The 19,778-nt window shown below is 40.8% G+C and overlaps 1 protein-coding gene across 3 annotated transcripts in view; it reads right to left on the bottom strand.

The window, feature by feature from the left end:
* LOC117407816 (zinc finger protein 271-like) overlaps positions 1-6,277 on the bottom strand; it is a 67,788-nt gene extending 61,511 nt beyond the window's left edge. Inside the window, exons 1-2 of one of the 3 annotated variants that reach the window (XM_059015549.1) lie at positions 5,986-6,277; positions 516-613 (exon numbers count right to left, since the gene is read on the bottom strand). The gene's annotated coding sequence lies outside the window, so the exon portion shown is untranslated. Of the gene's footprint in view, positions 1-515; positions 614-1,121; positions 1,347-5,985 lie in introns of those variants that run through there. The other 2 variants (XM_059015550.1, XM_059015548.1) reach the window with 2 other exon arrangements.
* Between the last annotated feature and the right edge of the window lie 13,501 nt (positions 6,278-19,778).

The raw sequence follows: 19,778 nt of genomic DNA, 5'->3' as shown, positions 1-19,778 counted from the left end.
GTGATCAGCCCTTTTTAATCTGTGATAATAACAGAGATTAATTGTATTGTAACGCGCATTCTTGTGCTAAACTCTTAGCCTTTCAGATACGTTTCTTTCTGTAATATTAAGCAAAAATGTCACGATAATAGACAAAGCATTGCACACAATTACAATCCTGCCAAGGAACACATTGACTGCTCTGACACACTCAGTTACAATTAGACAATATAAACCCAGCAGTGTGGAGTAGTGGTTAGGGCTCTGGACTCTTGACCGGAGGGTCGTGGGTTCAATCCCAGGTGGGGGACACTGCTGCTGTACCCTTGAGCAAGGTACTTTACCTAGATTGCTCCAGTAAAAAAAAAAAAAAACTGTATAAATGGGTAATTGTATGTAAAAATAATTAGCTATCTTGTAACAATTGTAAGTCGTCCTGGATAAGGGCGTCAGCTAAGAAATAAATAATAATAATAATAATAATAACCCAGTATGAAGCTGATTGAAGTTGAATGAATAGACAGAGAGAAGCTTACTTCAGGTATTGTCAGTGGGATGTGCAGCACGGCTCTAGTGCTCCAGTCACTCGCTCTGACCGTCTCCTCAGTGAATGTGTCCTTTCTGCTCTTCAGATCTGAAAATGTGTTTGTTTAGTTCAAGGAGAACAAAGATTTTTTTTTTTACATGTATTATTTGCTTTAGTTCACTTTCACAGATGTATGCTGTACTATGAGATTACAAGAATACAGTTTAGGTTACTGTGAAAGAACTTGTTTATTCGGAGAGGGAATAAACAAGTTGAAAGAGCGGGAACAAAAATGCCCATCACACAGATGCACGACGGGAATGACAGGACCCGGATCAATGCAAGATTATGCGGGATAGAAAGCCAGTTTCACATGCGTGTTCAGGTAAGTGTAAAACAATGGGATGTGCTCAGGATTCACGCTTTGGAAACCGCTCCTGTTACAATCTTAACGGTACACTTGAACACACACTACAGTCAGTGAAATAATTATTTGATACTGAAATATATATTTTATCTATTTTTTTAAAAAAAAAATCCCCGATTGCTAGGCTGTTTCAGGAATACAAAAAAAAAAATCATGACAAACATTGCCAGTCCGCCAGACATTATTTACCCGCTAGATGTTTTCATAACGAGTTAAATTTGACTGCAAACCCGCCACTCGAGCAGCACTGAGCCCGCGGCACGGAGACTGCAACTGAGGAGATATGAATAAAAACAAACACGCCGCTTCACAAATACAACACACACACACACACAAAAACAACGCGCTCCTACCACACTACAACCCGGACCTTTCAAAATAATACAATATAACAGCGCTCTGTAGTTTATAAACACATTGTAGAGCTCCATGCAGACTCTCTCACCTCCTCTCTGCTCTCCCTCAGTGTCTGAACGGATAAAACAACGCGCTCCTACCACACTACAACCCGGACCTTTCAAAATAATACAATATAACAGCGCTCTGTAGTTTAAAAACACATTGTAGAGCTCCATGCAGACTCTCTCACCTCCTCTCTGCTCTCCCTCAGTGTCTGAACGGGTAAAACAACGCGCTCCTACCACACTACAACCCGGACCTTTCAAAATAATACAATATAACAGCGCTCTGTAGTTTATAAACACATTGTAGAGCTCCATGCAGACTCTCTCACCTCCTCTCTGCTCTCCCTCAGTGTCTGAACGGATAAAACAACGCGCTCCTACCACACTACAACCCGGACCTTTCAAAATAATACAATATAACAGCGCTCTGTAGTTTATAAACACATTGTAGAGCTCCATGCAGACTCTCTCACCTCCTCTCTGCTCTCCCTCAGTGTCTGAACGGATAAAACAACGCGCTCCTACCACACTACAACCCGGACCTTTCAAAATAATACAATATAACAGCGCTCTGTAGTTTATAAACACATTGTAGAGCTCCATGCAGACTCTCTCACCTCCTCTCTGCTCTCCCTCAGTGTCTGAACGGATAAAACAACGCGCTCCTACCACACTACAACCCGGACCTTTCAAAATAATACAATATAACAGCGCTCTGTAGTTTATAAACACATTGTAGAGCTCCATGCAGACTCTCTCACCTCCTCTCTGCTCTCCCTCAGTGTCTGAACGGATAAAACAACGCGCTCCTACCACACTACAACCCGGACCTTTCAAAATAATACAATATAACAGCGCTCTGTAGTTTATAAACACATTGTAGAGCTCCATGCAGACTCTCTCACCTCCTCTCTGCTCTCCCTCAGTGTCTGAACGGATAAAACAACGCGCTCCTACCACACTACAACCCGGACCTTTCAAAATAATACAATATAACAGCGCTCTGTAGTTTATAAACACATTGTAGAGCTCCATGCAGACTCTCTCACCTCCTCTCTGCTCTCCCTCAGTGTCTGAACGGATAAAACAACGCGCTCCTACCACACTACAACCCGGACCTTTCAAAATAATACAATATAACAGCGCTCTGTAGTTTATAAACACATTGTAGAGCTCCATGCAGACTCTCTCACCTCCTCTCTGCTCTCCCTCAGTGTCTGAACGGATAAAACAACGCGCTCCTACCACACTACAACCCGGACCTTTCAAAATAATACAATATAACAGCGCTCTGTAGTTTATAAACACATTGTAGAGCTCCATGCAGACTCTCTCACCTCCTCTCTGCTCTCCCTCAGTGTCTGAACGGATAAAACAACGCGCTCCTACCACACTACAACCCGGACCTTTCAAAATAATACAATATAACAGCGCTCTGTAGTTTATAAACACATTGTAGAGCTCCATGCAGACTCTCTCACCTCCTCTCTGCTCTCCCTCAGTGTCTGAACGGATAAAACAACGCGCTCCTACCACACTACAACCCGGACCTTTCAAAATAATACAATATAACAGCGCTCTGTAGTTTATAAACACATTGTAGAGCTCCATGCAGACTCTCTCACCTCCTCTCTGCTCTCCCTCAGTGTCTGAACGGATAAAACAACGCGCTCCTACCACACTACAACCCGGACCTTTCAAAATAATACAATATAACAGCGCTCTGTAGTTTATAAACACATTGTAGAGCTCCATGCAGACTCTCTCACCTCCTCTCTGCTCTCCCTCAGTGTCTGAACGGATAAAACAACGCGCTCCTACCACACTACAACCCGGACCTTTCAAAATAATACAATATAACAGCGCTCTGTAGTTTATAAACACATTGTAGAGCTCCATGCAGACTCTCTCACCTCCTCTCTGCTCTCCCTCAGTGTCTGAACGGATAAAACAACGCGCTCCTACCACACTACAACCCGGACCTTTCAAAATAATACAATATAACAGCGCTCTGTAGTTTATAAACACATTGTAGAGCTCCATGCAGACTCTCTCACCTCCTCTCTGCTCTCCCTCAGTGTCTGAACGGATAAAACAACGCGCTCCTACCACACTACAACCCGGACCTTTCAAAATAATACAATATAACAGCGCTCTGTAGTTTATAAACACATTGTAGAGCTCCATGCAGACTCTCTCACCTCCTCTCTGCTCTCCCTCAGTATCTGAACGGATAAAACAACGCGCTCCTACCACACTACAACACGGACCTTTCAAAATAATACAATATAACAGCGCTCTGTAGTTTATAAACACATTGTAGAGCTCCATGCAGACTCTCTCACCTCCTCTCTGCTCTCCCTCAGTGTCTGAACGGATAAAACAACGCGCTCCTACCACACTACAACCCGGACCTTTCAAAATAATACAATATAACAGCGCTCTGTAGTTTATAAACACATTGTAGAGCTCCATGCAGACTCTCTCACCTCCTCTCTGCTCTCCCTCAGTGTCTGAACGGATAAAACAACGCGCTCCTACCACACTACAACCCGGACCTTTCAAAATAATACAATATAACAGCGCTCTGTAGTTTATAAACACATTGTAGAGCTCCATGCAGACTCTCTCACCTCCTCTCTGCTCTCCCTCAGTGTCTGAACGGATAAAACAACGCGCTCCTACCACACTACAACCCGGACCTTTCAAAATAATACAATATAACAGCGCTCTGTAGTTTATAAACACATTGTAGAGCTCCATGCAGACTCTCTCACCTCCTCTCTGCTCTCCCTCAGTGTCTGAACGGATAAAACAACGCGCTCCTACCACACTACAACCCGGACCTTTCAAAATAATACAATATAACAGCGCTCTGTAGTTTATAAACACATTGTAGAGCTCCATGCAGACTCTCTCACCTCCTCTCTGCTCTCCCTCAGTGTCTGAACGGATAAAACAACGCGCTCCTACCACACTACAACCCGGACCTTTCAAAATAATACAATATAACAGCGCTCTGTAGTTTATAAACACATTGTAGAGCTCCATGCAGACTCTCTCACCTCCTCTCTGCTCTCCCTCAGTGTCTGAACGGATAAAACAACGCGCTCCTACCACACTACAACCCGGACCTTTCAAAATAATACAATATAACAGCGCTCTGTAGTTTATAAACACATTGTAGAGCTCCATGCAGACTCTCTCACCTCCTCTCTGCTCTCCCTCAGTGTCTGAACGGATAAAACAACGCGCTCCTACCACACTACAACCCGGACCTTTCAAAATAATACAATATAACAGCGCTCTGTAGTTTATAAACACATTGTAGAGCTCCATGCAGACTCTCTCACCTCCTCTCTGCTCTCCCTCAGTGTCTGAACGGATAAAACAACGCGCTCCTACCACACTACAACCCGGACCTTTCAAAATAATACAATATAACAGCGCTCTGTAGTTTATAAACACATTGTAGAGCTCCATGCAGACTCTCTCACCTCCTCTCTGCTCTCCCTCAGTGTCTGAACGGATAAAACAACGCGCTCCTACCACACTACAACCCGGACCTTTCAAAATAATACAATATAACAGCGCTCTGTAGTTTATAAACACATTGTAGAGCTCCATGCAGACTCTCTCACCTCCTCTCTGCTCTCCCTCAGTGTCTGAACGGGTAAAACAACGCGCTCCTACCACACTACAACCCGGACCTTTCAAAATAATACAATATAACAGCGCTCTGTAGTTTATAAACACATTGTAGAGCTCCATGCAGACTCTCTCACCTCCTCTCTGCTCTCCCTCAGTGTCTGAACGGATAAAACAACGCGCTCCTACCACACTACAACCCGGACCTTTCAAAATAATACAATATAACAGCGCTCTGTAGTTTATAAACACATTGTAGAGCTCCATGCAGACTCTCTCACCTCCTCTCTGCTCTCCCTCAGTGTCTGAACGGATAAAACAACGCGCTCCTACCACACTACAACCCGGACCTTTCAAAATAATACAATATAACAGCGCTCTGTAGTTTATAAACACATTGTAGAGCTCCATGCAGACTCTCTCACCTCCTCTCTGCTCTCCCTCAGTGTCTGAACGGATAAAACAACGCGCTCCTACCACACTACAACCCGGACCTTTCAAAATAATACAATATAACAGCGCTCTGTAGTTTATAAACACATTGTAGAGCTCCATGCAGACTCTCTCACCTCCTCTCTGCTCTCCCTCAGTGTCTGAACGGATAAAACAACGCGCTCCTACCACACTACAACCCGGACCTTTCAAAATAATACAATATAACAGCGCTCTGTAGTTTATAAACACATTGTAGAGCTCCATGCAGACTCTCTCACCTCCTCTCTGCTCTCCCTCAGTGTCTGAACGGATAAAACAACGCGCTCCTACCACACTACAACCCGGACCTTTCAAAATAATACAATATAACAGCGCTCTGTAGTTTATAAACACATTGTAGAGCTCCATGCAGACTCTCTCACCTCCTCTCTGCTCTCCCTCAGTGTCTGAACGGATAAAACAACGCGCTCCTACCACACTACAACCCGGACCTTTCAAAATAATACAATATAACAGCGCTCTGTAGTTTATAAACACATTGTAGAGCTCCATGCAGACTCTCTCACCTCCTCTCTGCTCTCCCTCAGTGTCTGAACGGGTCTGTCTCCCACAGGACGAGGAATATACCAATCACAAAATACAAACTGATCTGCGCGGTCTGACAATTCATCTAATATGGACCAAAAAAAGGAATTGTGATACCGGGGATCCTTTAATAAACACCAATAAGACTCTCAATGTTAACATCGTAAACGAGCTGTTTATAGCGAATACTGGGTTTTCCAGCGAATACAATTTGAATTCAGGTAATCCCCGCGCCCATGCTTGAGTTGGTATAGCCCTATATTATCACCCGGGACGCCGTGACTGGAGACAGCAGCGCCGATGCAGCAAATGTTTCGCAAATTTATACTTTGTTCTTTGTGTACCGATATTGCTGTTTCCTGTCCTCTTCTTCAGAGTGAGATGTTCAATCACTAACAGTATACACCTGATAATGTTTTTTAGAAGTATATCAGGTTAATTCAAGTTGAGCGTCGTTGTCACAAACAGATCCACAATGGCGCAGGCATGGGCGCAGTTTCATAGCTTTCTCTTCGCTAGTCTTGCAGGTTCAGGGCGTGTGAACTTGTTTTTGGTAAATACAGCACAGGGTCGCAGAAAGGTCATTCTTTACGAGTAAACTTCCAGGCAGTAACCTCTGCTATTTCTACCCCATGCTTGTATTTAGTTTCTCTTAAACTGTATGATTGTCTCCTATTCTTTATCCAGGACAGTATTCCTCCCTGCTGTCCAGCGGCACAGATTTAGAATCTTCCTCAGACTGCGCTGCGAACTAAACCAGGCAACAGAGCCGCGTCCACAGCAGCAGAAGAGTCATCAGCAATGAGACACGCCAAGGAGTGCGCTGCTCTGTGAGACTCGAGGGGACGCGTTATCAAAGCGCTTCCTCCAGGCTTTAATTAACTGCTATTGATTTAAAAAAGGACAAAACATCATGTTAATGTTACAACATGAAAAACTAAACACACTGAGAGTGCTGAAGAGGGCTTGAAATACAGTGTATCACTCAGCTGTTTGGTTCTAGTTTTGTAAAATGAACAGGTGGTTTACCTCTTTAAAATAAATAGGAGTTAAAGACTGGCGTAAAAGCTTTGAAAAGATGTCCTGAGGTGTCTTATTGTGATTAAAAAGCGTCCCATTCCACAAGAAAAACCTGAGAGGCGTTAGAAAACTAAAGCTCTTTGAATGAAATGCTTTTTATTATATGAATAACTACCCAGTGGAGTGACAGAGCAGGTTAATAAACTAAATGTATTGAATGAATAATGAAATCAGATCATCTATGTCAGAGAGTGAGAGGTTTGTATTAAACAGTCCAGTTACAGTATTTTTAAATGTTTTAGTAGTTTAACTGCTTATGACTGCGAGGATTGGAAACAAAGGTAAATATTCTCATGCAATACTCTGCATTTATATTACTGCGCCCAACAGTACTTTCGGTAAAGCTGTATTTGGGTCTGTAGTTGTTGTCCCCGGTCTGTACCAAGTGTATTCATTCAGGAGAAGCAACACGAGTGAAGGTGAATAAGCAGCCTACAGAATGTGTGCATTGCAGAAAGCGTTTATTATTAAAACATGACGAGACATCTCTCAGGTTTTATTAATAACACCAATATTCTCTTTGAACGGCGTTAGCTTGTAGCCCTTCAAAAGTTACAAACGTCAAACTTGCAATGCTTCAATGTATCCAGTAGGTGGCATCAAAACACTGTTCAGCTTTTACATTGTACAGTTTAGACTGCATTGGTTGATAATGTACATTCCTCCTTGAATGAGTTCAGTAAAAAGGGGCGGACCTAGATATTTCAAACAGCATTACTGATATTTTTGTGATACAATACACACATAAAAACAATGTGCTCCACAATATAAAGCATTCTTTAATTCTTAGTTTAAACTGCTGTATAATAAAGTGAATGTACACAAACATTTGTGTTTAGTGTTTAAGTCTTCTAATAATTAGATTATTATGTTTAACCCATTTATCTTTTTAAATGATACCTTCAATCTTCTACTGAGATACTAATGGGAAAATGTAAAATAAGTTGATGGCTGATTGAAGCAAAATCTTTGTTGTTTTGTGAAACATAATTTCCTCTCATCAAAAAAATGTAACCTAAGAATCTTCCTCTTTATTTTCTTTGTAAATCACCTCCTCACCCAGTTCATTGCTCTGTGTGTGTAATCTCCATGCCTGCAATGGTAATGACTAGAGTTCAATCACCTCCTCACCCAGTTCATTGCTCTGTGTGTGTAATCTCCATGTCTGCAATGGTAATGACTAGAGTTAAATCACCTCCTCACCCAGTTCATTGCTCTGTGTGTGTAATCTCCATGCCTGCAATGGTAATGACTAGAGTTCAATCACCTCCTCACCCAGTTCATTGCTCTGTGTGTGTAATCTCCATGCCTGCAATGGTAATGACTAGAGTTCAATCACCTCCTCACCCAGTTCATTGCTCTGTGTGTGTAATCTCCATGCCTGCAATGGTAATGACTAGAGTTCAATCACCTCCTCACCCAGTTCATTGCTCTGTGTGTGTAATCTCCATGCCTGCAATGGTAATGACTAGAGTTAAATCACCTCCTCACCCAGTTCATTGCTCTGTGTGTGTAATCTCCATGCCTGCAATGGTAATGACTAGAGTTCAATCACCTCCTCACCCAGTTCATTGCTCTGTGTGTGTAATCTCCATGTCTGCAATGGTAATGACTAGAGTTCAATCACCTCCTCACCCAGTTCATTGCTCTGTGTGTGTAATCTCCATGCCTGCAATGGTAATGACTAGAGTTCAATCACCTCCTCACCCAGTTCATTGCTCTGTGTGTGTAATCTCCATGCCTGCAATGGTAATGACTAGAGTTCAATCACCTCCTCACCCAGTTCATTGCTCTGTGTGTGTAATCTCCATGCCTGCAATGGTAATGACTAGAGTTCAATCACCTCCTCACCCAGTTCATTGCTCTGTGTGTGTAATCTCCATGCCTGCAATGGTAATGACTAGAGTTCAATCACCTCCTCACCCAGTTCATTGCTCTGTGTGTGTAATCTCCATGCCTGCAATGGTAATGACTAGAGTTCAATCACCTCCTCACCCAGTTCATTGCTCTGTGTGTGTAATCTCCATGTCTGCAATGGTAATGACTAGAGTTCAATCACCTCCTCACCCAGTTCATTGCTCTGTGTGTGTAATCTCCATGCCTGCAATGGTAATGACTAGAGTTCAATCACCTCCTCACCCAGTTCATTGTATCCTTGAGCAAGGTACTTTATCTAGATTGTTCCAGTAAAAGTCCAACTCATGAATAGGTATTTATATGTAAAAATAATGTGTAAAAAAATAATGTAATTGTGTGTAACAATTGTAAACCACCCTGGTGTCTGCTAAGAAATAAATAATAATATGGCAAAATAAAGACAATCCTAGATAAGTTTGATATTGTGTGATAATAAACTGACTATATACACAGATTCATGTAGAAAGGTAAAGAAGTAGACAAATATGGTGACTTATTTACTTTTGTATTATTATAATAACTTTTGGGGGTTGCATCACCCCCTAGCTACATTTAAACAATGATCTGTTATAAAGCTGTGGTATAATTTATTTATTTGTTCATTTTTGAAATTCTCAGGGTAACTTGAAGCCGTGTTTCACCTCTAACTATTCTCCTGTTGAATGCAAACCTACAAGTGTGGTGTTCTGTGTGTCTCTGCTCTGGGGGCTCTTGCCACCCCTCCTCAAAGGCTCAGTCACTGTAGAGCCTCACCCCTCTGAGGGAGACTCCCTGCTGGGACAGAGGGGGACCCCCTGGACAAACAGTCACTTCAATCCAGCCTGGAGCTGCTCCTGCCTCGTGCATCATTGCAGGCAGCCTCCAAAAGAGATGTCACAGACTGGCTGGGCAGTGAGACATGGTTCCAGTGGCAGAGTGGGGGAGCTCACAGGTAAGAACATAAGAACGTTTACAAACGAGAGGAGGCGATTCGGCCCATCTTGCTCGTTTGGTTGTTAGTAGCTTATTGATCCCAGAATCTCATCAAGCAGCTTCTTGAAGGATCCCAGGGTGTCAGCTTCAACAACATTACTGGGGAGTTGGTTCCAGACCCTCACAATTCTCTGTGTATAAAAGTGCCTCCTATTTTCTGTTCTGAATGCCCCTTTGTCTAATCTCTACTTCTGACCCCTGGTCCTTGTTTTTTTTCTCAGGTAAAAAAAAATAAGTCCCCTTGGTCGACATTGTCAATACCTTTTAGGATTTTGAATGTTTGAATCAGATCACTGCGTAGTCTTCTTTGTTCAAGACTGAATAGATTCAATTATATTATCCTGTCTGCATATGACATGCCTTTAAAACCTGGAATAATTCTGGTTGCTCTTCTTTTCACTCTTTCTAGAGCAGCAATATCCTTTTTGTAACAAGGTGACCAGAACTGAACACAATATTCTAGAGGAGGTCTTACTAATGCTTTGTAAAGTTTTAACATTACTTAGCTTGATTTTAATTCAACACTTTTCACTATATACAGTGCCTATAGTAAGTGTTCACCCCCCTTGGACGTTTTCACAGTTTGTTGTGTTACAACCTGAAATCTTGATGTATTTAAATGAGATTTTTTTCCCTTTGATTTACACAATCTACTCAACACTTTCAATGTGTGAAAAAATGGGGGTGGGGGGGGGGGTGGGGGGTGAAAAACAAATCAATTAAAAATAAAAACCTGAAAAGTCTTCATTAGTTAAGTATTCACCCTGTTTGTATTGGGAATGGGTTTCTTTGGGAATCTATAATAAAAGATGTCTCAATATCTTGCACAGTAGCATCCATATTTAGGGCAGCAGTGTGGAGTAGTGGTTAGGGCTTCTGACTCTTGACCGGAGGGTCGTGGGTTCAATCCCAGGTGGGGGACACTGCTGCTGTACCCTTGAGCAAGGTACTTTACCTAGATTGCTCCAATAAAAACCCAACTGTATAAATGGGTAATTGTATATAAATAAATAAATAAATAAATTATGTGATATCTTGTAACAATTCTAAGTCGCCCTGGATAAGGGCGTCTGCTAATAAATAAATAAATAAAAAATAAATTTGCATGTTGGGTTGGGTTTGACAGTGTGATCTCATTCATGTGCAGGTGTTAATACAGCAGCACCTTCACATCGAACGAGCAGGACACAGAGACAGAGAGCAGCTACTCCACTCACTAGTAATCGGTAAGCACACATCTCAATGATTTTTCAAATGTGCTTTCATTTCTTTATTTTTCTATTCCTCTGAAGGTGGTGGATTGGAGACCAGTCCTCTTTATGTCTCCACAGAGCAGGGATAACACAAGCAGAGGCAATGGGAGCTTATGGAATATTAGTTTGTTTAAAAATAAGCGGCTTAGCCACAATTGATATTTAAAGGGATTCTCATGCCCATTAGATTGGTCAGTCTGACTTGTATTTTCTTTAATAAAACGTGCAGACTGTAGTCCAGCAGCAGACCTCAGTGTTGTGACTGTATACTGAGGATAGTCTTATTATTGTTTCCATAGTGTAACATGTCCTGGATGTAAGGCTGATAGGTCTGTACCTGCCCAGGTTTGCTGTATCACCCTTCTGAGATATTGTTACCATATTGATGAGCCTCCTGACAGCAGGGTCATACCCTGTCCTTATCGACAAATCCTTTGTAAATCATTTGTACTTATCATTGTTGTTTATAAATGGATATAACTTAACACTGGCCATTTGGAAACAGAGGTGAACTGTCTGAATAGTTAAAGAATCCCTTAATTGGGTCTATAACTTAAAATCATTAACAAAGTTTAAAAATAAATCAATAAATGTTCTGCAATTCAGTGTGAATAGAAAAAAAAAGAACAAGCAAAAAAAACAGACTGTTTTGCATTATCACATTTGAATCAAAGGCGCTCCACAGCACACCAGTCCTGTGGCTCGCCTTTGATTCAAATGTGATCATGCAAAACACTCGAGATATGTCACATGAGGGAAAGCAACCTGTCTGCAAATCAAAACTGGTGTCCTGCCTTTCACCTTGCTGCGGAGGCCTGGGGTCCTAGCGGGGGGAGGGGCGGGGGGCTAGGTGCTGCACTGGGTTTATGTTAATGTTAAGAAATACTTTCTTTTAGTATTTCTAAATGTAGCACTATTGAGTGTGTAATAGTTATGGGTGGCTATTGTTAATGCATCAGGATAGTCTGTCACCTTTCTGTGGAGGCCTGGGTTCCAATCTGCATGGCTAGGTGGTGCTGTGGGTTAATGTTAATGCACTAGACTAGTCTGTCACCTTTCTGTGGAGGCCTGGGTTCAAATCTGGATGGCTAGGTGGTGCTGTGGGTTAATGTTAATGCACTAGACTAGTCTGTCATCTTTCTGTGGAGGCCTGGGTTCAAATCTGGATGGCTAGGTGGTGCTGTGGGTTAATGTTAATGCACTAGACTAGTCTGTCACCTTTCTCTGGAGGCCTGGGTTCAAATCTGGATGGCTAGGTGGTGCTGTGGGTTAATGTTAATGCACTAGACTACTCTGTCATCTTTCTCTGGAGGCCTGGGTTCCAATCTGGATGGCTAGGTGGTGCTGTGGGTTAATGTTAATGCACTAGACTATTCTGTTATCTTTCTCTGGAGGCCTGGGTTCCAATCGGGGGGGCTAGCTGGTTCAGGGTATGTGTAGGTAAAGTGTCAGATTTACTAAAGATATTTTTTTTTTCAGCAAATTATTTGTAAATACTGATTACTTATCATTTTTTTGATATAGTGTAACATTGGTCATATTGAAACCTAGGGGACCTGTCTGAATATGTTTTTTATGCCACTGTGTATTTCCATGGATACATATGTAAAGGTTTTTTTTATTTCAATTGTTGATAGTTAATTAGTAAATGAAGTTAATGATCAGCAATCAGGTTGTATTGGGAATGGGTTTCTTTGTGAATCTATAATAAAAGATGTCTCGATGTCTTGCACAGTATTGATTTGCATGTTGGGTTGGGTTTGACAGTGTGATCTCATTCATGTGCAGGTGTTAATACAGCAGCACCTTCACATCGAACGAGCAGGACACAGAGACAGAGAGCAGCTACTCCACTCACTAGTAATCGGTAAGCACACATCTCAGTGATTTTTCAAATGTTCTTTCATTTCTTTATTTTTCTATTCCTCTGAAGGTGGTGGATTGGAGACCAGTCCTCTTTATGTCTCCACAGAGCAGGGATAACACAAGCAGAGGCAATGGGAGCTTATGGAATATTAGTTTGTTTGTTTAAAAATAAGCGGCTTAGCCACAATTGATATTTAAAGGGATTTCAAGCACATTAGTTTGATCAGCCTGACTTGTATTTTCTTTTATAAAACGTGCAGACTGTAGTCCAGCAGCAGACCTCAGTGTTGTGACTGTATACTGAGGATAGTCTTATTATTGTTTCCATAGTTTAACATGTCCTGGACGTAAGGCTGATAGGTCTGTACCTGCCCAGGTTTGCTGTATCACACTTCTTAGATATTGTTACCATATTGATGAGCCTCCAGACAGCCGGGTCACCCCCTGTCTTTATTGACAAATCCTTTGTAAATCGTTTGTACTTATCATTGTTGTTTATAAATGGATATAACTTAACACTGGTCATTTTGAAACCCAGGTGAACTGTTGAATGGTTAAATAATCCCTTAATTGGGTCTATAACTTAAAATCATTACAAAAACGTTTAAAAATAAATCAATAAAGGTTCTGTGATTCACTGCATATAGAAAAAAAAGAACAAGCAAAAAAGAACAGACTGTTTTGCATTATCACATTTGAATCAAAGGCACTCCACAGCAGACCAGTCCTGTGGCTCGCCTTTGATTCAAATGTGATCATGCAAAACACTCGAGATATGTCACATGGGGGAAAGCAACCTGTCTGCAAATCAATACTGGTGTCCTGCCTTTCACCTTGCTGTGGAGGCCTGGGGTCCTAGCGGGGGGAGGGGCGGGGGGCTAGGTGCTGCACTGGGTTTATGTTAATGTTAAAAAATACTTTCTTTTAGTATTTCTAAATGTAGCACTATTGATTGTGTAATAGTTATGGGTGGCTATTGTTAATGCATCAGGATAGTCTGTCACCTTTCTGTGGAGGCCTGGGTTCCAATCTGGATGGCTAGGTGGTGCTGTTGGTTAATGTTAATGCACTAGACTAGCCTGGCATCTTTCTCTGGAGGCCTGGGTTCCAATCTGTAGGGCTAGGTGGTGCTGTGGGTTAATGTTAATGCACTAGACTAGTCTGTCATCTTTCTGTGGAGTCCTGGGTTCAAATCTGGATGGCTAGGTGGTTCAGGGTATGTGTAGGTAAAGTGTCAGATTTACTGAAGGTATTTTTTTGTTTCAGCAGATTATTTGTAAATACTGATTACTTATCATTTTATTGATATAGTGTAACATTAGTCATATTGAAACCTAGGGGATCTGTCTGAATATGTTTTTTATACCACTGTGTATTTCCATGGATACATATGTAAAGGTTTTTTTTAAAATTGTTGATTGTTAATTAGTTAATGAAGTTAATGATCAGCAATCAGGTTGTATTGGGAATGGGTTTCTTTGTGAATCTATAATAAAAGATGTCTCGATGTCTTGCACAGTATTGATTTGCATGTTGGGTTGGGTTTGACAGTGTGATCTCATTCATGTGCAGGTGTTAATACAGCAGCACCTTCACATCGAACGAGCAGGACACAGAGACAGAGAGCAGCTACTCCACTCACTAGTAATCGGTAAGCACACATCTCAATGATTTTTCTAATGTTCTTTCATTTCTTTATTTCTCTATTGCTCTGAAGGTGGTGGATTGGAGACCAGTCCTCTTTATGTCTCCACAGAGCAGGGATAACACAAGCAGAGGCAATGGGAGCTTATGGAATATTAGTTTGTTTGTTTAAAAATAAGCGGCTTAGCCACAATTGATATTTAAAGGGATTTTCCATCACATTAATCTGATCAGCCTGACTTGTATTTTCTTTTATAAAACGTGCAGACTGTAGTCCAGCAGCAGACCTCAGTGTTGTGACTGTATATTGAGGATAGTCTTATTATTGTTTCCATAGTGTAACATGTCCTGGATGTAAGGCTGATAGGTCTGTACCTGCCCAGGTTTGCTGTATCACCCTTCTGAGATATTGTTACCATATTGATGAGGCTCCTGACAGCCGGGTCACCCCCTGTCCTTATCGACAAATCCTTTGTAAATCATTTTTATTATTATTTATTTCTTAGCAGACGGCCTTATCACATTATTTTTACATACAATTACATTATTTTTTACACATTATTTTTACATACAATTACCCATTTATACAGTTGGATTTTTACTGGAGCAATCTAGATAAAGTACCTTGCTCAAGGGTACAGCAGCAGTGTCCCCCACCTGGGAATGAACCCACGACCCTCCGGTCAAGAGTCCAGAGCCCTAACCACTACTCCACACTGGTGATTTTGAAACCCATGTTAACTGTCTGATTAGTTAAATAATCCCTTAATTGGGTCTATAATTTAAAATTAGGGCTGTCAAGCGATTAAAAAAAAGAATTGCGATTAATCTCACGATTAAAAAAATGAATCTTAGTTAATCTCAGTTTTAATTGCATATTAAATTGTCACAATTACTACATCCATTGAATATAAATGTGTTTTATTACTGATGCTATTGTTTTTATTATCCTTAACTGTAAATAAAATTGTTTAAAATATATTTATTTATGTATTTATTTAACCAGGAAATGTACCCATTGAGATCACCACCAAAATGTACTAGGGGCAATAATTTAGAAATTACAAATACAACCAACACAATAACATGTGCGGTTCAAGCTTGATCAGCAGCACACAGAGATCAGAAAACACAATACATAGGATATCTATTTTAAATGTGATTGTGAACTGAAATAAATTAGTTTTTATAATAAAATTATAAATATGTAGCTATAGTAAGCACTTCTAGGGAATGAACTGTTAATTGTGAAGAGAACATACAAAAAAAAAAAAAACTGTCATCATATCCAAAAACTGCAAACTAACAATTGTCAGGCTTTACATACTACATGAAAAAAGAGCAACGCAGCCTAACTCATTTATTATCATGATCATTCTTCGCTTGATATGGGCTTGCAGCGATCCTGCATTTCTAAACTGGTGGGTTTAATTTGTTGTTGTTATTGTCTGTAGCTGAAGAGCTGCTCGTGTATTTTGAGAGATGAAGGCGTGTTCAGCACGCAGCAGACTAGATGTACTCGTGTGTGATACTGGAACTCACTTTGACAGTAGACAAGTAAGCGTCTTTCTGTCCAGTGAGCCGTCAAAAAAATATCCCATTCATTTTTAGTGCTTTGCTCCATTAAGAGGTTCAGTGACTAACTTTCTATTTAAACAATAACTGCACTCAGACACTCAATACCATGCTGCCACGGCCGGGATTGAAGTACGGTGTGCCGAAAGGCTCAAGACTCAGCAATGTTATTAACTCGCGTTAAAATAATTAAACTCTTTAAATAATAACTAAAATCATTTACGCGTTAATTGCAGAAGTTAACTGCGATTAATTGACAGCCATACTTAAAATCATTAAAAAAACTGTAAAAATAAATGAATTGTCTACAAGCCCTTCACTTGTGGATCCTGGATACAAAGTGTTAAAGGTTCTGCGATTCACTGAGAATAGAAAAAAAAGAACAAGCAAAAAAGAACAGACTGTTCTGCATTATAACATTTGAATCAAAGGCGCTCCACAGCAGACCAGTCCTGTGGCTCACCTTTGATTCAAATGTGATCATGCAAAACACTCGAGATATGTCACATGAGGGAAAGCAACCTGTCTGCAAATCAAAACTGGTGTCCTGCCTTTCACCTTGCTGCGGAGGCCTGGGGTCCTAGCGGGGGGAGGGGCGGGGGGCTAGGTGCTGCACTGGGTTTATGTTAATGTTAAAAAATACCTTCTTTTAGTATTTCTAAATGTAGCACTATTGAGTGTGTAATAGTTATGGGTGGCTATTGTTAATGCACTAGACTAGTCTGTCACCTTTCTCTGGAGACCTGGGTTCCAATCTGGATGGCTAGGTGGTGCTGTGGGTTAATGCTAATGCACTAGACTAGTCTGTCACCTTTCTCTGGAGGCCTGGGTTCCAATCTGGATGGCTAGGTGGTGCTGTGGGTTAATGTTAATGCACTAGACTAGTCTGTCACCTTTCTCTGGAGGCCTGGGTTCCAATCTGGATGGCTAGGTGGTGCTGTGGGTTAATGTTAATGCACTAGACTAGTCTGTCACCTTTCTCTGGAGGCCTGGGTTCCAATCTGGATGGCTAGGTGGTGCTGTGGGTTAATGTTAATGCACTAGACTAGTCTGTCATCTTTCTCTGGAGGCCTGGGTTCCAATCTGCATGGCTAGGTGGTGCTGTGGGTTAATGTTAATGCACTAGACTAGTCTGTCACCTTTCTCTGGAGGCCTGGGTTCAAATCTGGATGGCTAGGTGGTGCTGTGGGTTAATGTTAATGCACTAGACTAGCCTGTCACCTTTCTCTGGAGGCCTGGGTTCCAATCTGGATGGCTAGGTGGTGCTGTGGGTTAATGTTAATGCACTAGACTAGTCTGTCATCTTTCTCTGGAGGCCTGGGTTCCAATCTGGATGGCTAGGTGGTTCAGGGTATGTGTAGGTAAAGTGTCAGATTTACTGAAGGTATTTTTTTGTTTCAGCAAATTATTTGTAAATACTGATTACTTATCATTTTATTGATATAGTGTAACATTAGTCATATTGAAACCTAGGGGACCTGTCTGAATATGTTTTTATGCCACTGTGTATTTCCATGGATACATATGTAAAGGTTTTTTTTTTTTAATTGTTGATAGTTAATTAGTAAATGAAGTTAATGATCAGCAATCAGGTTGTATTGGGAATGGGTTTCTTTGTGAATCTATAATAAAAGATGTCTCGATGTCTTGCACAGTATTGATTTGCATGTTGGGTTGGGTTTGACAGTGTGATCTCATTCATGTGCAGGTGTTAATACAGCAGCACCTTCACATCGAACGAGCAGGACACAGAGACAGAGAGCAGCTACTCCACTCACTAGTAATCGGTAAGCACACATCTCAATGATTTTTCAAATGTTCTTTCATTTCTTTATTTCTCTATTCCTCTGAAGGTGGTGGATTGGAGACCAGTCCTCTTTATGTCTCCACAGAGCAGGGATAACACAAGCAGAGGCAATGGGAGCTTATGGAATATTAGTTTGTTTGTTTAAAAATAAGCGGCTTAGCCAAAATTGATATTTAAAGGGATTTTCCATCACATTAGTTTGATCAGCCTGACTTGTATTTTCTTTTATAAAACGTGGAGACTGTAGTCCAGCAGCAGACCTCAGTGTTGTGACTGTATACTGAGGATAGTCTTATTATTGTTTCCATAGTGTAACATGTCCTGGATGTAAGGCTGATAGGTCTGTACCTGCCCAGGTTTGCTGTATCCCCCTTCTGAGATATTGTTACTGTATTTATGAGCCTCCTGACAGCCGGGTCACCCCCTGTCCTTATCGACAAATCCTTTGTCAATCATTTTTATTATTATTTATTTCTTAGCAGACGTCCAGACATTATTTTTTTTACACATTTTTACATACAATTACCCATTTATACAGCTGGGTTTTTACTGGCGCAATTTAGGTAAAGTACTTTGCTCAAGGGTACAGCAGCAGTGTCCCCCACCTGGGATTGAACCCACGACCCGCCGGTCAAGAGTCCAGAGCCCCAACCACTACTCCACACTGGTGATGTTGAAACCCATGTGAACTGTCTGAATAGTTAAATAATCCCTTAATTGGTCCTATGAATAAAAATTAGGCTGTCAAGCGATTAAAAAAAAAAAAATTGCGATTAATCTCACGATTAAAAAAAAAATATTTTAGTTAATCTCAGTTTTAATTGCATATTAAATTTTTACAATTAGTACATCCATTGAATTTGAATGTGTTTTATTACTGATGCTATTGTTTTTATTATCCTTAACTCTAAATAAAATTGTTTAAAATGTATTTATTTATGTATTTATTTAACCAGGAAATGTACCCATTGAGACCACCACCAAAATGTACTAGGGGCAATAATTTAGAAATTACAAATACAACCAACACAATAACATGTGCGGTTCAAGCTTGATCAGCAGCACACAGAGATCAGAAAACACAATACATAGGATATCTATTTTTAAATGTGATTGTGAACTGAAATAAATTTTGTTTTTTTTAATAAAATTATAAATCTGTAGCTATAGTAAGCACTTCTAGGAAATGAACTGTTAATTGTGAAGAGAACATACAAAAAACACTGTCATCATATCCAAAAACTGCAAACTAACAATTGTCAGGCTTTACATACTACATGAAAAAAAGGAGCAACGCAGCCTAACTCATTTATTATCATGATCATTCTTCGCTTGATATGGGCTTGCAGCGATCCTGCATTTCTAATGAAACTGCTGGGTTTAATTTGTTGTTGTTATTGTCTGTAGCTGAAGAGCTGCTCGTGTATTTTGAGAGATGAAGGCGTGTTCAGCACGCAGCAGACTAGATGTACTCGTGTGTGATACTGGAACTCACTTTGACAGTAGACAAGTAAGCGTCTTTCTGTCCAGTGAGCCGTCAAAAAAATATCCCATTCATTTTTAGTGCTTTGCTCCATTAAGAGGTTCAGTGACTAACTTTCTATTTAAACAATAACTGCACTCAGACACTCAATAACATGCTGCCACGGCTGGGATTGAA

The sequence above is a fragment of the Acipenser ruthenus genome, chromosome 50 (assembly GCF_902713425.1).
Source record: "Acipenser ruthenus chromosome 50, fAciRut3.2 maternal haplotype, whole genome shotgun sequence".
In the NCBI taxonomy this organism is placed as follows: Eukaryota; Metazoa; Chordata; class Actinopteri; order Acipenseriformes; family Acipenseridae; genus Acipenser; species Acipenser ruthenus.
The sequence above is the reverse complement of the archived record's forward strand: the minus strand, read 5'-3'. Positions and strand labels throughout refer to the sequence as shown.